The 18,063-nt window shown below is 40.8% G+C and overlaps 1 protein-coding gene across 1 annotated transcript in view; it reads right to left on the reverse strand.

Annotated features, from left to right (window-relative positions):
* The window catches only part of LOC111874615 (putative GPI-anchored protein pfl2), a 105,968-nt gene extending 88,861 nt beyond the window's left edge, over positions 1-17,107 (reverse strand). Inside the window, exon 1 of the mRNA XM_023870251.2 lies at positions 16,383-17,107. The gene's annotated coding sequence lies outside the window, so the exon portion shown is untranslated. The remainder of the gene's footprint in view (positions 1-16,382) is intronic.
* Between the last annotated feature and the right edge of the window lie 956 nt (positions 17,108-18,063).

An 18,063-nucleotide genomic window follows, 5' to 3' on the forward strand; every position in this document is an offset into this window, starting at 1 on the left:
ATTATTATACAGCCCTTTAATGCCCTTTAATGGGCATTGACCGCTTTGTCAGTTTCATGATCCTATACACGGTCTGTAGGACACATTGGACGGGGGATCAGCCCGTCGAAAGGCCTCTACCTATACACAGAACATAACAAACACACGATGAAAGCACAAAATACAGACATTCGAACCCACGATCCCAGCGTTAAGGTTCGGCCACACAGAGCGCTACGCTATGTTCGCTACGTACGCTACGTACGCTGTGTACACTCTGCGACGCAGCTAACATAAGGAACATAGCGTACGTAACGTATGGAAGTCTGTGTGGCCAGTCACATTGGCAATAAAGGGAGATATTTTTCTGTTCGTATAGCGAACATAGCGTACGTAGCGCTCTGTGTGGCCGAACCCTTATAGGGAGTGAAAGCAGTTCATGCCTTAGACCGCGTGGCCACTATGATGGTCACCCATAAGCCATACAGAGGCATGAAGTAGATATTCGTGTAATAGCGAAGTGAAGAAGAAGCAACTTGGAGAACGTTGTTAAACACTACAGTAATCCAATGTGACAGAACTATCAGGTCCTGAACCTGGTTCCATCCTGACAGAAATCCATTCACTGGTCACGTGCACAGTCGCTGTAACTCTGCGTAACAGCGCCCCAGTTGGATTCATAAACGTCGTTAAATGACACAGACGCGCTAACGCTGAGACTGCTACTCTCTGTTGATTTGAAGACAGACTCATTGAGAGCGGACGACTTGAGCCACTTGCTCTTGGCCTCCTATCTCTTGCATTCTGGGACAACATCTGTCCGGAGGGGACTGCTCCCTATAGTACTCGGCTACCAATAATACTCAGCAAAAGTGAAAGAATACACACCGTAATTCATCTGTTTGCATGTCCTACAAAAGTACCACTTTGCATGTGTAAATTAAGTTGGAAGAACCCGGTAAAACAGAGCATTGTTAACGAGTATGTGTGTGAACTTGTGCTCAGTATTGTTGTGTGAACAAATAGAACTCCATAGGAAATGGACTATTTCCGCATCATGACTAAATATTGCATGTAAATCCTAAATCCTATGAAAAGATTCGTAGTTCAACTTTTTTTTTTCAGGATCGCGTGGAAAAGTCTGTAATTCCACTACCCATAGTCGTTCGTGGAAAATTTGTGGTTACTCAACTGTCAAGAAATTCCACGTATGCATTTTATATACACTGAAACGTAATAAAATACATTCTCTATTATATACAATAACTGAGAGAAATAACGCGTATAATTAAACACAATATAGAATACATTTTTTGAAGTACCCACTATTTATGCTGCTGAAAATATTGTAATTATTACTTAGTATTCGTGCTTCTTCGGTTTTGCAATATCAAAACACAAAACTGTATTCAGTTATTTTCAAAATACTTTTTTTTTTTGCTTTTAGTCTTCTTAGTTTACAAATGCCGAACTCATTGGTCGCGTGGTTTAGGGCAGAAACCTTCTTCTCCCGCAGAAAAACTGGGGTCGTGGGTTCGAATCCCACTCGAGGTATTTATGTCTGTGCGTTTATTCTGTTTTGTTCTGTGTGTAGGTGGCGGCCTTGCGACGGACTCAACCCCCGTCCAAGGAGTTCTACCTGCTGTGTATAGATGGAAGAAACTGAAAATGAGGCCAAGGTTCACAAGGACTGCTGGGCAATAGACAGATTTACACAAATGCATATATACTTTAGAAAACTGTAAATCTGGTCATTGATTCAGCAGCAGATAACGTCTGTTAGACTGATCGTAGTGTTCGTAACCTCGGTACCGCTTTTGTAAAACCGAAACTTGTAGCGGAGTAAATGTTATCGAAATAAATTATTAATACTATGTTTGTTTCTGTGTGACGGAAATCCTGGCATGTGCACACAAGCAGGACGCAAGTTTTAGCAGTAATGTTGGAGAACGGGGGATGTCTATGCACGTATAGATAAACTACAACACAAAATGTTGTATATATAAAATTCTATTTGATGTAACGAGCGCTGTCTTCCGGGATATAACGTGTTGTAGTCTGGTAAATGTCAACCGACCTTTCGGAAGAACATATCGCCTACATCTTCACAGCCGAACAGTAAACCAAGCAATAAACATTCATGGAGGAGGCAGCAACCAGAAATAATTTTTATATCTACGCCTAAATTTGTCGGTTTACTTTCCTTATTACATATTTTTCAGTATATTAGATACTGCCGGTCACGGTTGCCGAGCGGTCTAAGGCATGTACTGTCTTCGCTCGCTTGGAAACCGGGATCGTGGGTTCGGATCTGTTTCCTGTGAGGTACGAACTGAATTCTTATATATTATTCTTATACACTGCCGGTCACGGTAGCCGAGCGGTCTAAGGCATGTACTATCTTCGCTCGCTCGGAAACCGGGATCGTGTGTTCGAATGCCACACAAGGTATAGATGTTTTGTATGTTTATGTGTTTCTTCTGTGTCTATATTGTCCTGTGTTTAGGTAGAGACCTTGCGACAAGCTTACCACTCGTCCAAGGAGTCCTACCGTCTGTAAAAATAATCATGAAAGTGAAAAATCAGAGGCCAGGGCCCAAGGGGGCTGTAGAGTCAGTGAAAAGGAAAATAGTTACTTGGAAACTGTGGAAACCTTTTGGTATAATATCTGTTATATGTCAGGTTTTGCAGTTTAGTAATGGCCTATATCGATACATGCCTCTCACAGCATTACAATGCTAAGGTTAATGCCCTTTTATGATTTGTTTTCTCACAACTCACATCTTTCCTCTACATGAGTTTTATCTTGCAGAATGACCATGTCCAATTTCCTCTGTCTCTGTAGTAGCATGCAATTTAGCTCAAGGAATTTCATTAAGATTTTAAGATATGGTTGCAGCCACCGAAGTGTGACTCTCACATTAGGGCATGTGCGTGTGACTAGCTACCCCGTGTATACAAGTAATTTCTTTATGAAAGATTCCTGCGAGCCTGGTACCTCACTTTCAGCGTGTCTGATATTTTGTAGAATGGTGAAGTCAAGGAGGATGGGATAGGCATGCCATCTAGCACGAATGGGGATGAGAGAAATGCATAAAGGGTTCTGGTTTGGAAAGCCAGGAGGAAAGAAGTCACTAATAAGACACAGGCGTAGGTGGGAGGATAAAAGGGGCCTTAAGATGGGTTGATATTGATTAATCTGGCTTAGGATAGGGGGCAGTGGAGGGCTCTGCAGTCTGCTGTCACTTGCTCACGTTGGTTCCTCGCTCGCGGATTTTTCTACCCTAAATATGGAGGCGATACTTTCCTCCGAAACGTCGGTAAGGCGCCACATCCAAGAATACGACATTCTTCAAAGTTTTGTATTGTTTTAATGTTCTATTTTCGGAAATAAGGGGAGAGGAAGAAAAGATTCTGAATAGAACGACAAACATGATTTCCCTGAACTGATTCTTTATTATCTATACACGAGTTAAAATTTTAAGAAATGAAACACGTGATTTGCTTAGAAAATGTAGATATTTACATAAGCGTGCAGTTGTCTCGTCACCGCGCAGTTCACGTGACATAATCCCACAAATTGTGTACGATGTTTTACTTACCAGTAAACGTCGCCTACGCAGACTTCTCTACTCTAGGATCGCATACAAGTACGTTTGTTTTTTTCTTCCGTTTTACTGCTAACAAATTCGCTCTAACCTCCTCTATCAGAGCTAATTTTACTGCTCTTAACCTCCGATTTTCATTGCTGCCGCGTTCTCATTAATGACGAGTGTATCGGAAAGACAACTTGTACTCTTCTCCAAGTATAATTAGAATGATCAAGTCAAGCGCCACTTTGTCCACCACAAATCCCACTTGACTAGACCCTGGATCGAACCCGGACCGCCGCGGTGGAAAGCCAGCGACTAACCGCTTGAGCTATGGCGCGGCCAAATGTGTAAGTAAGTATTGGAAAGACGCAAACCTGAAGTGACTCAGTGGTCGGTTACATGCATTGCTGAAAACTGCATTAAATCTGACAGTGCGAAATTTATTTACCAGTCAGTTAACGACGATACTGTCAAGGTCAAGAATAGTGGAGCTCTAGCCCCACTCCCTGTATGTCTTCATGGCATGATAATGAAATACATGGGCCAACTTTGCTCCTACTGTTTACTTTTATTAGTTAACAACAATAGAGCAGACAACGGAAATAAGAACGGAATAAGCTGGAGACTGCAGCGCGAAAAGCTTGAAAAGTAAGAACTACTTTACGTTTTAAGATTGCTAAGTTCTAGAATGGGGACGCGCGGTAGAGTAGATGGTTGAAGCACAATGTCGCGGGTTTGACTCCCAATGAGGTCACTGGATCTTTTAAAATGTACCTAATACTTCCAGCTGCACTATGGCCCTGGGGTCGACTCAACCTCTAACAGAAATGAGTACCAGGGATCTTCATGTGGGTTAAAGGACGACCGGCACGTAAGGCTGACCTTAACGCCACCTGTGAGCCAATTGTCTAGAGAAAGCGTGGGAGCCTTTACGTCTCACCACCTCCATGGCCTCTTACAGGGATAGTTTCGACTTTTTTAAGTTCTAAGATATGTCCCTGTATAGTCCGATATACCATAACTCAATCGACGTTTCGAAGATACGCATTATCTTAATCGTCAGGATGTCAGGATATACCAGACAAGTAACCAGCAGGAAGAAGGGAACATATTGCTTGCTTCGTGGTAATTACACTTGCTCGTCTTACTCTCCAACCCTGAAGATGGAGATAGTACGTCCCACTGAACATCTCTATGGTGGGCTCCATAGTCATGCTGGGAGAATCTAGAATTTAACGTAATAATTATCCACATGTACCACTTATGGAAGAGTTGTAAGTGGTCCAAGATGCATTACTGCATTTACGTCACAGACCCTGTGTTCAATATATTAGCACGGCCCTTTGTAAATATTATAAAAGAAATTGCGCGTCTGCAGTCTGTGTGTGTATATTAAAAGACTCTTTTGTATTTGAAAATAAGATATTAATGATGCTGTCACACTTTCAGCGGGTTGCGACAAAGATGAAAACTGAACTACACCGTACTTGACGAGATACTTGGCCAGCGGTGCAATGAGCTCCACATACTCGTATCGTGTCGGCCGGCCTCGTTTCGTAATTCTAAGCTGTTCTGTGCGATCAGGGGTAACCAGGCAGTCAGTCAGAGGTATCGAAACAAGGTTACCTCAAGCAGTAATGAACTTCTTTGTACTGTGGTGCAGTTCGTCGCCTTGTTTTTCGTTGTTCTGTCCTGTGCGACACAACATGACTCTGGGATACAATACTGTGACGTATATACACTTCGCTAGTCAATGGCGCAGTAAACACGCCTCGTCAAAAGTACACGCTGTGTTTTCTGTGGTGTCCGTGCCGGGGCGTTATAAAGGAACACAGTCAGAAGATGCGCCTGAGTACGGGAGTAGTAGAGAGCAGTAGTCTGAAGTGAAGGGTTGAGCTTCGAGACGCCAGCCTTCCGGGATATGCGCTTGGGAGAAGAGGAATTGAATTGAGTCAAGTCTATGGAATTGGAATTCGCAGAATAAGGACAGGAAAGGGATTTAGGTGGTGCAAAGAAGACTCCATGTGTAGTTTGATGTGACATTGAGACTGTGATAAACCCGTTGCCAGGATACGACTAGAACACTGAGAATCCTAGTGCGTGTATACGGTGAACTGTAAGGTGTGTAGATGAACGATAACGCTGTATTGACTGTAGTCCCGAAGGTGTGACTGTATAAGATGCAATAAATCCAATCAGACAATCAAGAACCCGTCTTATATGTAACTCACGCCCCTTATATGTGTCAGTATTTACCCTTCTGAAAAATACAGGTCTATTCAATTTAATCTAACAAGCATTCGATGGGCACTTTGTGTATGAAAGGTTGAGGCATCTCTGCAGAAAGCCGAATTCTCTTGACGTATACATTCTCAAAATGCAGTATCAGAAACAGTCGCTTAATGGAATCAAATTTTCATTTGCTCTCTATCCTCTGTCCATTTGAGATTCCACGACGATATGAAGCTTACCATTTTCTGGGGTATGACGCCGTGAAATCTAGTAGATTATCACCTATATATTGGAGGAACCGAAGAGTAGCAGGTTCTTCCGAAACGTTGCTAAATATGTCTCGGACTACAGGACGTTTCATTCCATTATCAACCAATATTGAAGTATTGGATTTTTGGTTCTCAAAGCGGTGACTATAAACTTGTGATTTGTAACGCCGTGTAGTTTTGAGACAGCGAGACATTTCGGAGAAATATATCGCCTTTATTTCCAGAGTCGATTAATAAGTACAGTAAGAAACCGTCAGAAGTAGGCTACAAATTCGACCCTGAAGATGGATACGATGTGTTACTTTGAAACGTAGGATTCTCTCCAAAATATAAGGTATTGGAACCCAGAAGAATGTACTCTTAATATCAGACTTTTGACTTAGTTTAGTTCCTGGTTGCACCATAGCTCAAGCGGTTAGTCGCTGGCTTCCCACCGCGGCGGCCCGGGTTCGATCCCGGGTCTGATCAAGTGGAATTTGTGGTGGACAAAGTGGCTCTGGGGTAGGTTTTCTCCCGAGTACTTCCGTTTCCCCTGCCAATCTTCATTCCACCAATTGCTCCACTATCAACCTCACCTATCATCTGGGGCTGGTACAGTAGGCCAGAAGTGGCCGCAGTGCAAGGGACTTAGTCCCACCCCACTAGCAATAAAAATAATAGTTTATTTCCTCTGTTTCCCTTTTCCTTTCTGGTTTAATATGAGTGCTTTAAGCAGTATAACAGACTAGACAGACCACAATAACCTTTCGGCGGCCTTACGGTTTCTAATTTTCATTTAGTTCAACCCCAGTTCATAAGAAACACGCCGAAGAGTGTTCCCTAAAATTCCATTGGAGCATTAATAATCATAAACACAGGGCCTATATGTTATCTTAGTTATGTAATTTAAAATGCAACACACAATTCTACAGACTCGTTGTTCATGCAATGCGCGGCGTATAAAATTTGATACATTTATATTATGCGTGCTTTTCTTAACAATCGATTTTATTCGGTTGGATAATTTTATGATTAAGGTTGAATAAAAAGTGTCTGGTCTCCCTTCAGGTTTATTGCTGCAGGTCTCCTTGCTATCCTACTGAGAGCGTGACTAAGACTCTTATCGCGCTTGCGCATTACTACGGTAGGACAGCCACCAGACCTTTGCATCCCAATCGGTTGTCTAATATGGCACGAGGAATGCGTGTTCACGGTGCGTGTATATGTAAAACACGGGCGCTGTTGCTGTTCCATATACAATAAAGCAGGTTCCTTTTCCGAATTTCTTTTGCTCATCATCATTTCACTACTGCACCATATTCATCTTCTTGTGTGCGGTAACTGACCAGGAAGCACGCTATTACATCTTCCATTTTCAAGTAGGGGCTTCGTTTCTTACATGGCAACTGATTGGTTACAGAATAAGAAACTTAGTTATTAATAAGAAAAACAAGAATCAGTGTAGTGTAAATGTAATTTAGCACTAGGACACGAAGGTAGCGGGGTTGTGAATGTATGCATCCGCGTCTTCTTGACCTTGGCACTAGTTGAAGGTGAGTGGTCAGCTTCACGCCCCGGCCGATCTACCCCCGGTACCTTTTGGATAGGATGCAGGGTGGGCCCCAAAGCCGGTCTGGAGGACGTGGAGAAGAGAATATTCTTGATACTACTGGGATTCGAACTCCGAGTCCTCGGTCGTCCAGCCCGTAGCCAGTCTCTATACCGACTAAGCTATCTAAAAAAAACGAACTCTGTGGTTTTAGTCCTCAAGCGAATTATACCGACCGAGCTACCGCCGCTTGTCGGCGAAGTTAGTGACAACTTTAGCGGATAGAGGGTGTCGCGTGGTCAGCGCAACAAATCTCCACGGTCGTTAACTTCGATTTTCTAGACCGGAGCCGCTATTTCCTTGAAATAGCTCCTCAGTTATCCTCACGAGGCTGAGTGGACCCCGTTCCAGACGTCCGTTATAGAAATGTATCATCATATAAAAGGAAATGAAAATAACTCGAAGTGTTATATCTTTTGGGACATAACACCATATAGCCCGTTGAAAGTCAACTGACGTTTCGGAAGGATATGTCACCTCCATCTTCAGTGTCGAAGACACCAAGCCGAGCAAGAAACCAGTATGAAGCAGGTCGTTAAGCAGAGAAAAAGTAACTCCTTCGGGCAGAGTCCTTTTTTGAGAAGCTAATGGTCGCGTAGCTACTCAGATGATTCCTTAGCTTTTATGAAAATCTAATGTTTCAATATATGATCGTTTGTTGGGTCCCTTAGCGAACCAATGATCAGTCGTGTGGCTGCGTGGAAACAGCTCCATTTGTATCAGTGGTTTGTTAAGACGCGCCATGAAACACTCACTGAAGAAGGGACCGAGATTTCATTATCGTGTTCCTTATCCTGAGCCAGCTGAATCCGATAATCAGCTCCTTCCCTATTTCGCTAAGCCATGTGGAATCATTTAAAATTAATGAGGAAAGCCACGAGCACCCCCCCCCCTTCCGGTTTTTGGGCCGAGATTCTGAACCAAGCACTTCCCAAATACGAGCCTATAGCGTTACCGCTTTGCTAACTCTCTCTATCATTTCCACCTTAAAGAGAGTTAAGAGTCAGATTCACTAGCTCAATGGAAATGAGCCCTTCTTCAGAAGCCGTCGGCTCTGAAGCTACTCTAGAAATTTCCCGACAATTTATGGAACCCTAAGGTTCATTACCTTGTTCACTAGAGCCTTACACTGGTCCCTATCCTGAGCCAGAACTATATAGTCCACCCCATCCTATTTCTCTAAGATCTATTTTAATATTATCAAACCCAATAGGCCTTCTGGATCTGCCTAGTGGTGCCTTTCCTTCTGGTTTTCCCGTCTATAAGCATTGCTTTTTTTTTATATCATTTGTGCTACATGCCCTACCCATCTCACCTTCCTTGACTTTAAGATTCAGATTAACAATACAGATTACAGATAATAAATTATGCAGACAGTAGTACCTTTTAAACGTATGTCACTCATAATCACTCATGGAACTGGGCCCTTTTTGAGAAGCCTCCAGTTCTGCAGCTACTCAAGAACTTCCCAGCATTTTATGGAACCCGTAGGTTCATTACCGTGTTCACAGGAGCCATCCACTGGTCCTTATCCTGATCCAGATCAATCCAATCCATACCTTCCAATTCTATCACTCTAAGAGCCATTTTAATATTGTTCACCCACCGACGCCTTGATCTTCCTAATGGTCTCCTTCCTTTTGACTTTCCCACTAAATATCCTATATGCATTCCTCTTCGCCCCCATTCGTGCTACATGCCCTGCCAATTTCATTCTCCTTGACTTGATCATTCTAATTATACTTTGAGAAGAGTATAAGTTATGAAGCTCCTAATTATGCAGTTTTCTCCAGCCTCCCGTCACTTCCCCTCTCTTCGGTCCAAATATTATGTTGCCTTTGAAATCGTAAAACGCCCGTTATCTACTACGGGCGTTCAAGAGTCTACAAGCGTTTCTGTAAGCAACTTCGCATCAGGTGCTAGACGTAGACTATACATTAATCTCGCTACTTTGTCGGTTTCCGTTGCCATCCTGCCTTGCGTTGGCTACATTAAACTTAACTTACTGCATTCTTCATGAAACAGACTACAATTTGCTAACTGAACCTGGTGTTCTGCTCGATATATCTTACGAATCGTGACCCTCAGTGGTGCAGGAACATAGGCGAGATTGCAAGGTGCGGTGCGAAACTCAACTGCCTACTGGAATTGCGAAGTTAATATTCACGTTTACCCATTCTCCTTATCACGTTCCACATAGAAACTTCCTATACATTAAAATAAGATTCCTGTATTCTCAGATGTTACGATATTCAGTCTAGTAGAACTATACCTAGGCTTCGGAGGACCATGATGGGTCCATCTTCAGGTTAAAATAGTAAAAGGAATTGGTAAAGTAGGAAAGGAAAGAGAGCTAGGCCCAGAAGAAGTGAATATCTCTAAAATTTATTTAAGAGATTCTGTAATAGTTTACATTCTCATACGCTGTACAAGCCACCAACCGCTCCTGCTCCAAAGGCATTTATACCCGTATGAAATCTCAGGGCTGTAAATACGAGTACTTAATTAAAGGCGAGGCTATGGGCCATATATGTAAAGTTTAACAAATCTACAAGCATACCATTATAGTTGTAATCGCCTGCTTGGGTTATATTAGCATATTAAAAAATTAAATTAAATTAAATTAAATTAAAAAATTAAAGACATGTAACAGGCCATGCAGGCACATAGGATTGTGAGACGTCGAGATTCCCATATTTTCTAGACAATCGGCTCACAGATGTCGGTGAGGTTGTCAGGTTTAAGCGTCGGCCGCACTTTACCCCCAGGAAGATTCCTGGTACTCATTTCTGTTAGAGGCTGAGTCGATATCAGGGCCATAGTGCGGTTGTAAGGATTAGGTCAATTAAAAAAAGCAATAACCTCATCGGGATTCGAACCCGCGGCCTCCCAACTTGTAGCATAACGCCTCAGCCAATTACACTACCGCGTACCTTGTATGGACGTATTAGAGGAATTATAAAAAATGTTATATCTGTCACTGCATTAGTAGCTTTGTAAACTTAAACGGATTTCGTATGGGGGGGGGCTTGCGTCCATGTGTGTATGTGTGTGTGATCCTTCTAAAAGGTTCGGAAATTAAGCCTTTAAAGCTTACTTACTTACTTACTTACTTACTTACTCATGGAGCTGAGCCCTTCTGGAGGAGCTGCCAATTCCGCAGCTACTCTAGAATTTCCCAGCATTTTATGGAACCTGAAGGTTCATCACCATGTTCAGAAGACCCCTCCACTGGTGCCTATCCTGAGCCAGATGTATCCAATCCATACCATCCCATCCTATCTCTCTAAGATCCATTAGAATATTGTCCACCCACCTACGCCTTGGTCTTCGTGTGGTCTCTTTCCTTCTTACTTTCCCACCAATATCCTATACGCATTCCTCGTCTCCCCCTTTAAAGCTTAGTGTTACAATATCTTCTGCCTACTTTCAGCTAACTAACTAACTAACTAACTATCTAACTAACTGACAACATTATCTTGTGCAGCAGCTATATTTAGAAGCCTGTAGCTGATAAGGCAGTTAAGTGAATTCCTCTATCTTTATTGAACCCGAGGATTCAATGCAGTGCCTAGAGCTCTGCACCGGCCACTGTCCTGAGCTGGATGAATGCAGCCTACATCCATTATCCTCTTCAAGATAAATTTTAATATTACCCTCTTATCTACTCTTACTCTTCCAAGTGGTCTCTTTTTTCTTCAGGTTTTCATAACAAAATTTTGTATTCATCGAGCTTCTTTTCCACGCCTGCCACACGCCCAGTTCATTTAATCCTTCTTGAATTGAACATCGTAATATTATTTGGCCAGGAGTACAGGCATTAAGCATCTTACTCTGCGCGGTTCTCCATCTTGTTTTATTTCCTCTAACTTCTACCCAAATATTCTTCTGAGAACCCTGTTCTTAGTCACGCTCATTCGTGTTCTCTTGTCCTGAGAGACCAAATTTGACATCCACACAAAACAACAGACAAATTTATAGTTCTGAATTTTTTAATTCCTACGTTTTTTATGACAGATGGGGAAGGAAACGTTTCAGTATTGAATAATAACAAACATCTTCTTTAACATTAAAAGTGTAAATATTATTATCATTATTTTGATGTCGTGTTAGCACACAAATAAGTAAGAATTAATTGAGTTATTATTATTATTATTATTATTATTATTATTAAGTTCTATGTGTGTATGTACGTGTATTGTCCTTTCTCGCCACTTAATGGTATAATCATTGGAAATGTATTATTATTTATTTTTCTTACCTTTTAATGCAAACTTTAATTTTTCTTGGAACTATTACTAATTTATTGCGATTGTATATACTGTCTTATTTTGTATTCAGATATTTTTGTGCCATGAAAGGTTTATTATAAAAGGTTATCAAGTCCGTCAAGTGTTAATTAATGTTTTTTCTCTCTCCTTTTCAATCATCATCCTTGACATGTTTCTGTCTGAGAGACCATCTTCAGAAGGATATATCAGTACGGGAAGAAACTACTATACAATGTGATTTGTCAATATCAATACATAGATACAGTATCACTATATTGCCATGAATATAAAATCTGACCCTTTAGCAACTACAGCAATGCGCATGAATATATTAAAATATTTATAAATTATTACTTACTTACTTACTCATGGAGCTGAGACCTTCTGGAGGAGCCGCCAATTCTGCAGCTACTCAAGAATTTCCCAGCATTTTATGGAACCCGAAGGTTCATTACCGTGTTCAGAAGAGCCCTCCACTGGTCCCTATCCTGAGCCAGATCAATCCAATCCATATCATCCCATCCTATCTCTCTAAGATCCATTCTAATATTGTCCACAAACCTACGCCTTGGTCTTCCCTGTGGTCTCTTTCATTCACACTTTCCCACCAATATCCTATACGCATTCCTCGTCTCCCCCATTCGTGCTACATGCCCTGCCCACCTCATCCTCCTTGACTTGATCATTCTAATTATACTTGGAGAAGAGTACAAGTTATGAAGCTCCTCATTATGCATTTTTCTCCAACCTCCTGTCACTTCATCTCTCTTATTTATAAATTATTATAATTAGTTTATTTACAGTTGTGGTGTAAAAAGACTTTGTTAAAATTTAGAACCAATTTTGTTCGTGTCCTTCACACTGTCTCTCTTTATCTGGCTGTCAATGTTACTATATTAACCGTTTGAAGTCTGAGGAAAGAGAGAGAGAGAAGACGGACAGACGAGGCCAATGGCCTATTACGACAGTCTCATTCATGAAAATTATCCAGGGTCTAAGCAGTGTTCACTAGCCTGGGTGTTCAAGGAGAGAGAACTTGCTGACTCTCGTTAAGTAGTCATCAGCAGATTTACCCTAGAACACGAAAGCTGCTGAGCACTGTTTAGACCCTGAGTGATAACGTGAAATTCTCTAAATAATATATAAGGTTAGGGTTAGGAAAGCTGTTACAAGTACAGAGGCCTTAGGCCGAGTTTGAATGGAAAAAAGTTAAGTAATGCGAAGTGTACCTGTTCCAGTGCAGTGAAATAAACACAAGCACGTGCCCTTTTATGACTTTTATATGTTTGGATTTGCACTATGGGTACCTTGTTTATTGTATGTGTTTTGTTTTGTATTGTTCCCTTTATGTTATAGTGTTTCCTTGTCTGTATCAGTGTAAAATCTACTGCCACCGGGTGAATACCAAATTGCAGTAAAATAATAATGATAATAATATTCCTATCTCACAGAGAATGCTTTTCATCTCCGTTACATAAGCCAGTCGGTCACTGATGTTTACGAAAATGATTGTTATTGGTTCAGACGAAATATATTAATACACAGTTTTTAAAACGTTAAGTCAGGTCGTATTACTAATCACTGAGTTAAAATGGTTAACACCCATATCTTGATTATATTTTATTTTTTTGTCAGGTAAGATGCAAGTTGTCACAATCTTGACACCAGAGAAAGCTAAATTGTTATCAAACTGATTTAGAACTGTTCTTCAAGACATTTACTTTTGTGAACATTAACAGCTGTGCTTTACTAAACGTGTTAGCCCTGATTCACGTATACATTTGGAGGGAAAGTATTTGAAAATATCTTTTTAAAGGCCTACATATACCCAACATATATACATGATCGTAAGAATTTAAAATTTTTTATTTGTTTCATTCTGGTCCGTCACACTAATAGTATGAAAAAGTTAAATAGTTCCGTTCAGTGTGACTGGTTATGATTTTCTTATTTCAATTATTCATGCCTTTACATGTTGCGGTCTTCAGAGACCATCTTCAGAGGGACACCTTTACATCAGAACAGTTAGAAGCCAGTATTACAGTACATGTTCTAAAAGTTAAAATATATACATACAATATAAACAAAATACAATTGGCTGTAAGATCTAAAGTCTTTACAACTACAGCGGCTGTTCCAATAAATTTAAAATATTTATAGTTAATTTGATAAGATTCTAATAGCTGTAGTTGTAAAGATTTTAGATTTTACAGCCAATTGTATATTGTTTATATAGTATGTATATAAGTAGTTACTGTAGGATTCTGACGATGGTGTATAACACACTGATATGTTAGGTTTTTGGACTTTATCCACCGTCCTGGTTTTTAAGATAACAAATAAAAACACGACGTTTCGGAAACAGATCCAGTTTCCGAAACGTCGTGTTTTTATTTGTTATCTTAAAAACCAGGACGATGGACAAAGTCCAAAAACCTAACATATCTGTATGTATATAGTTTAACTTTTAGAACATGTACTGTAATAGTGGCTTCTAACTGTATTGATGTAAAGGTGTCCCTCTGAAGATGGTCTCTGAAGACCGCAACATGTAAGGGCATGAATAATTGAAATAAGAAAATTATAACCAGTCACACTGAACGGAACTATTTAACTTTTCATAATTTGAAGTATGTTTCTAAGTGCGACATGAGATATCACGTCTTCTCCCACTGCAGTGACAGAGGCATTTAGAGACGCAACATAATGCAGTTTCTCCTCAGTGACTACGCTCAGCAGCTGTGTGATGAGAAACATGAATGGAGAACAGATTACAAAGGCAACCGCTCATAAACAAAATAGCAATCGCATCTCTCTCCGCAGACTTTTTCCAAAGAAGGAAATGATGTTTAAAACTTTATGTACCTTCACAAGGTACTCGAATACATTCTCAGCAGTAGGAAATCACACACTCTGACATATCTTAACTGACTTGAATGACTTCATAGGAAGATGTATATTTGGCCGCGCCATAGCTCAAGCGGTTAGTCGCTGGCTTCCCATCGCGATGGCCCGGGTTCGATCCCAGGTCTGGTCAAGTGGGATTTGTGATGGACAAAGTGGCGCTGGAGCAGGTTTTCTCCGAGTACTTCGGTTTCCCCTGCCAATCTTCATTCCGCCAATTGATCCACAATCACCCTCACCTATCATCTGGGGCTGGTACAGTAGGCCAGAAGTGGCCGCATTACAAGGGACTTAGTCCCACCCCACTAGCATTAAAAAAAGATGTGTGTTTGAAATTAGGCGAATGTGTTTACTAAGGTGAAGACCTTTCATATCACCTTACTATGATTCATTTACAGCAGTTCCGCCTACTACTATATATTGCTCTGAATTTTATTTTATTATTATCCTCACATACCGTTTGTTTCCCAAGTTTATGCCGGGATAGCGTAGTCGGTATAGCGACTGGCTACAGGTTGGACTACCGAGGGGTCGGAGTTCGAGTCCCGGTAGGGTCAAGAATTTTCTCTTCTCTGGGGCCTACCCAGCCTCGTATCCAGTGGGTACCGGGGGCTCTTTACCCCAGAATAAAGAGGTTGTGGCGTCAAACTGACCACTCACAGACATCTAGTGCCGAGGTGAAGAAAATATGGACCTCTACATCCACTCCCCCATACGCTTTCATGGCGTACTGCTTATTTAGTTAAGCACAGGGACAAACGTATCTTATTATTATTATGGCTCTGCAGCACTTTGTTGGGCCTTGGTCACTTTTTTCAGTTTCTTGTTTCTATACACAGTAGGATTCCTTACACGGGGGATCATAAACACAGGACAACACTAATCCAGAATAATCGCATACACACAACAAATATCCATGCCTCGAGTGGGATTCGAACCCACGGTATCAATGTTCGAGCGATCGAAGACAGTACAGGCCTTAGACCGCGCGGCCACTGTGACCGGCGAAATTTACCTTGCATTTACCATATTTTATGCTGACCCACGACTGCAGTTACATTGGTTTAATATTTCAGAGTACGAATTACATTTACAGCAAGTCTCGTTAATATTTGTCTCAATAATAGGGGGAAAAAATCGCGAAATTCTTGGTCTTGCATTTTTCCACCCCAAACTGTAGCATTTCTTTGAACCAATTTTTGTACTTAATATTTTTCTTCTGACACATCCGAAATCCGCCCTAAGTGTAAGATATACCTGTATTCCAAAAAATGTCTCTTACAATGAGATAATATCATGTTATAATATGAGTAATTAATTGATAATTTCGAATCGTAACCGGCGAATAAGAATAATTCCCACCTGGTGACTCTGAATAATAGCTGCTTATTGTTAATAATAACCGGTTTATTCACTTGTACCATAACAAAGAATTTTACGGTAGAAGTTTGGATTCATGTTCACTATTTCAAGTTGAGTTACAAAGCTGAGACATAACTCTGAATCATTTAAAATAAAATTCTATGCGTACAGTATGCCAACTTACCTTTTCGAGATGAATTATTAATCCGCTTTTGTCTACTGTCAGAAATCCACCACTTCTCCTGTATATCAAGTAATATGCTTTTACACAAGTTTGCATTTAATAATGTCCGCTTATTAAGAAATATTTAATTGAAATAATGCATGTTTCGATCAGCACCTGACTTCAAGATTTTCTTCTGTCACACTTTTTCTCCGCTTCTTGTTCTTATTTCCAAAAAATAATCACACTACACCTTCCTTCACCTACGAGGCACTTGTTTTGACTAAATATATCTTCCGAAACATCATAGAAGGGGGCTCTTATCCATGTCACTTTTACAATGAATTAACTTCATCAGTTTGAATCATATTCACTGTTTATTCACTAACACTCATAAGAAGCCATATCACGCTCGCAATAACAAAAAACAACTAACTTGCTTTTGTACTTTTTAATTTAAATATTCCATTACTTAGCGCGCGTTACATCTCAGGTTACATGTTGTCTTACACACTGCTCCAGTTTGATGTAATATTGTAGGTTTTCTATAAAATAATATGGTATTATTTTATTTATATATTCACGAAGCTGTTTCTTTATCCACAATCCACCCAAGAGGAATCCATTTTGAGCCGAATTATGCTTACAATGTTGCACTGCCTCAGTATATACTGAGAAGACGCTTCAATCTCTCTCTTCAGTCCTACCGGTCGAGAACACCTGCCACCACTGTCTATACTTCGGCCTCGACCGACAACTTACCACCAAAAGTAGGCTACTGTGACTCCTCTCAACCACGCATGCGCCAACTAGAATACTGGATGGTTGGTTTCTTTAAGTTAGTTCTTCTTGCTCCACAAGTATCGGGCGCTTTGAAACTCATTCTAAGGCGCCTTTATATTTATTCGCAGGTTTTCCGATATGTATTCTTCTTCCGCTACATAGGAATCCTGACCAGGCATTTGCAAGTTGGCAATGCTATGTCGACGGAAGTGTTTTCTTGAGATCCGAACAGTATACACTTGGTCGTCGACTTACGACCTATGCGACTTACGACCTGCCACACTTACGACCACAAAAAAAAAAGAAAAATAATAGATGATTGAAATGTAAAAAGTTTTTAAAAATAAATTATAAAGATGATAAAAAAGATTAGAAAGGTTAAAAAAAATACTGCAAATAAATATATGGACGACATACGACCAGATCGACTTACGACCTGTCAGTCAGAATGGAAGTCGGTCATAAGTCGACGACCAAGTGTATTATGATGGTTATGTAGGGTGAACAGGAAGGGATAAGTGGTAAGATGGTTCTGATGGTCGGTGCACATGACCATGTATATTAAATTCTTGAGAGTTAAAGTCAAATATGCAGATTGTTACTATTCGCTACGAAGAATTGAATCTGGTTACTCGTGACTTTCTTTGCGATATTTAAGAGAAATACGATAATCGAAAGGAGCCGAGATAACGTAGTCGGTATAGCGACTGACTATGGGCTGGACGGCCGGGGGGTCGGAGTTCGAGTCCCGGTGGGGCAAGAGTTTTCTCTTCTCCAAGTCGTCCAGACCGGCTCCGGTGTCCACCCAAACTCCTATCCAATGGGTACCGTGGGCTTTTTTCCCTGGGGTAAATCGGCAAGGGCGTGAAACTGACCACTCATCTCAAACTAGTGCCGAGATCAAGAAAATGTGGATCTA

This window comes from Cryptotermes secundus, unplaced genomic scaffold (assembly GCF_002891405.2).
Source record: "Cryptotermes secundus unplaced genomic scaffold, Csec_1.0 scaffold1747, whole genome shotgun sequence".
Classification (NCBI taxonomy): domain Eukaryota; kingdom Metazoa; phylum Arthropoda; class Insecta; order Blattodea; family Kalotermitidae; genus Cryptotermes; species Cryptotermes secundus.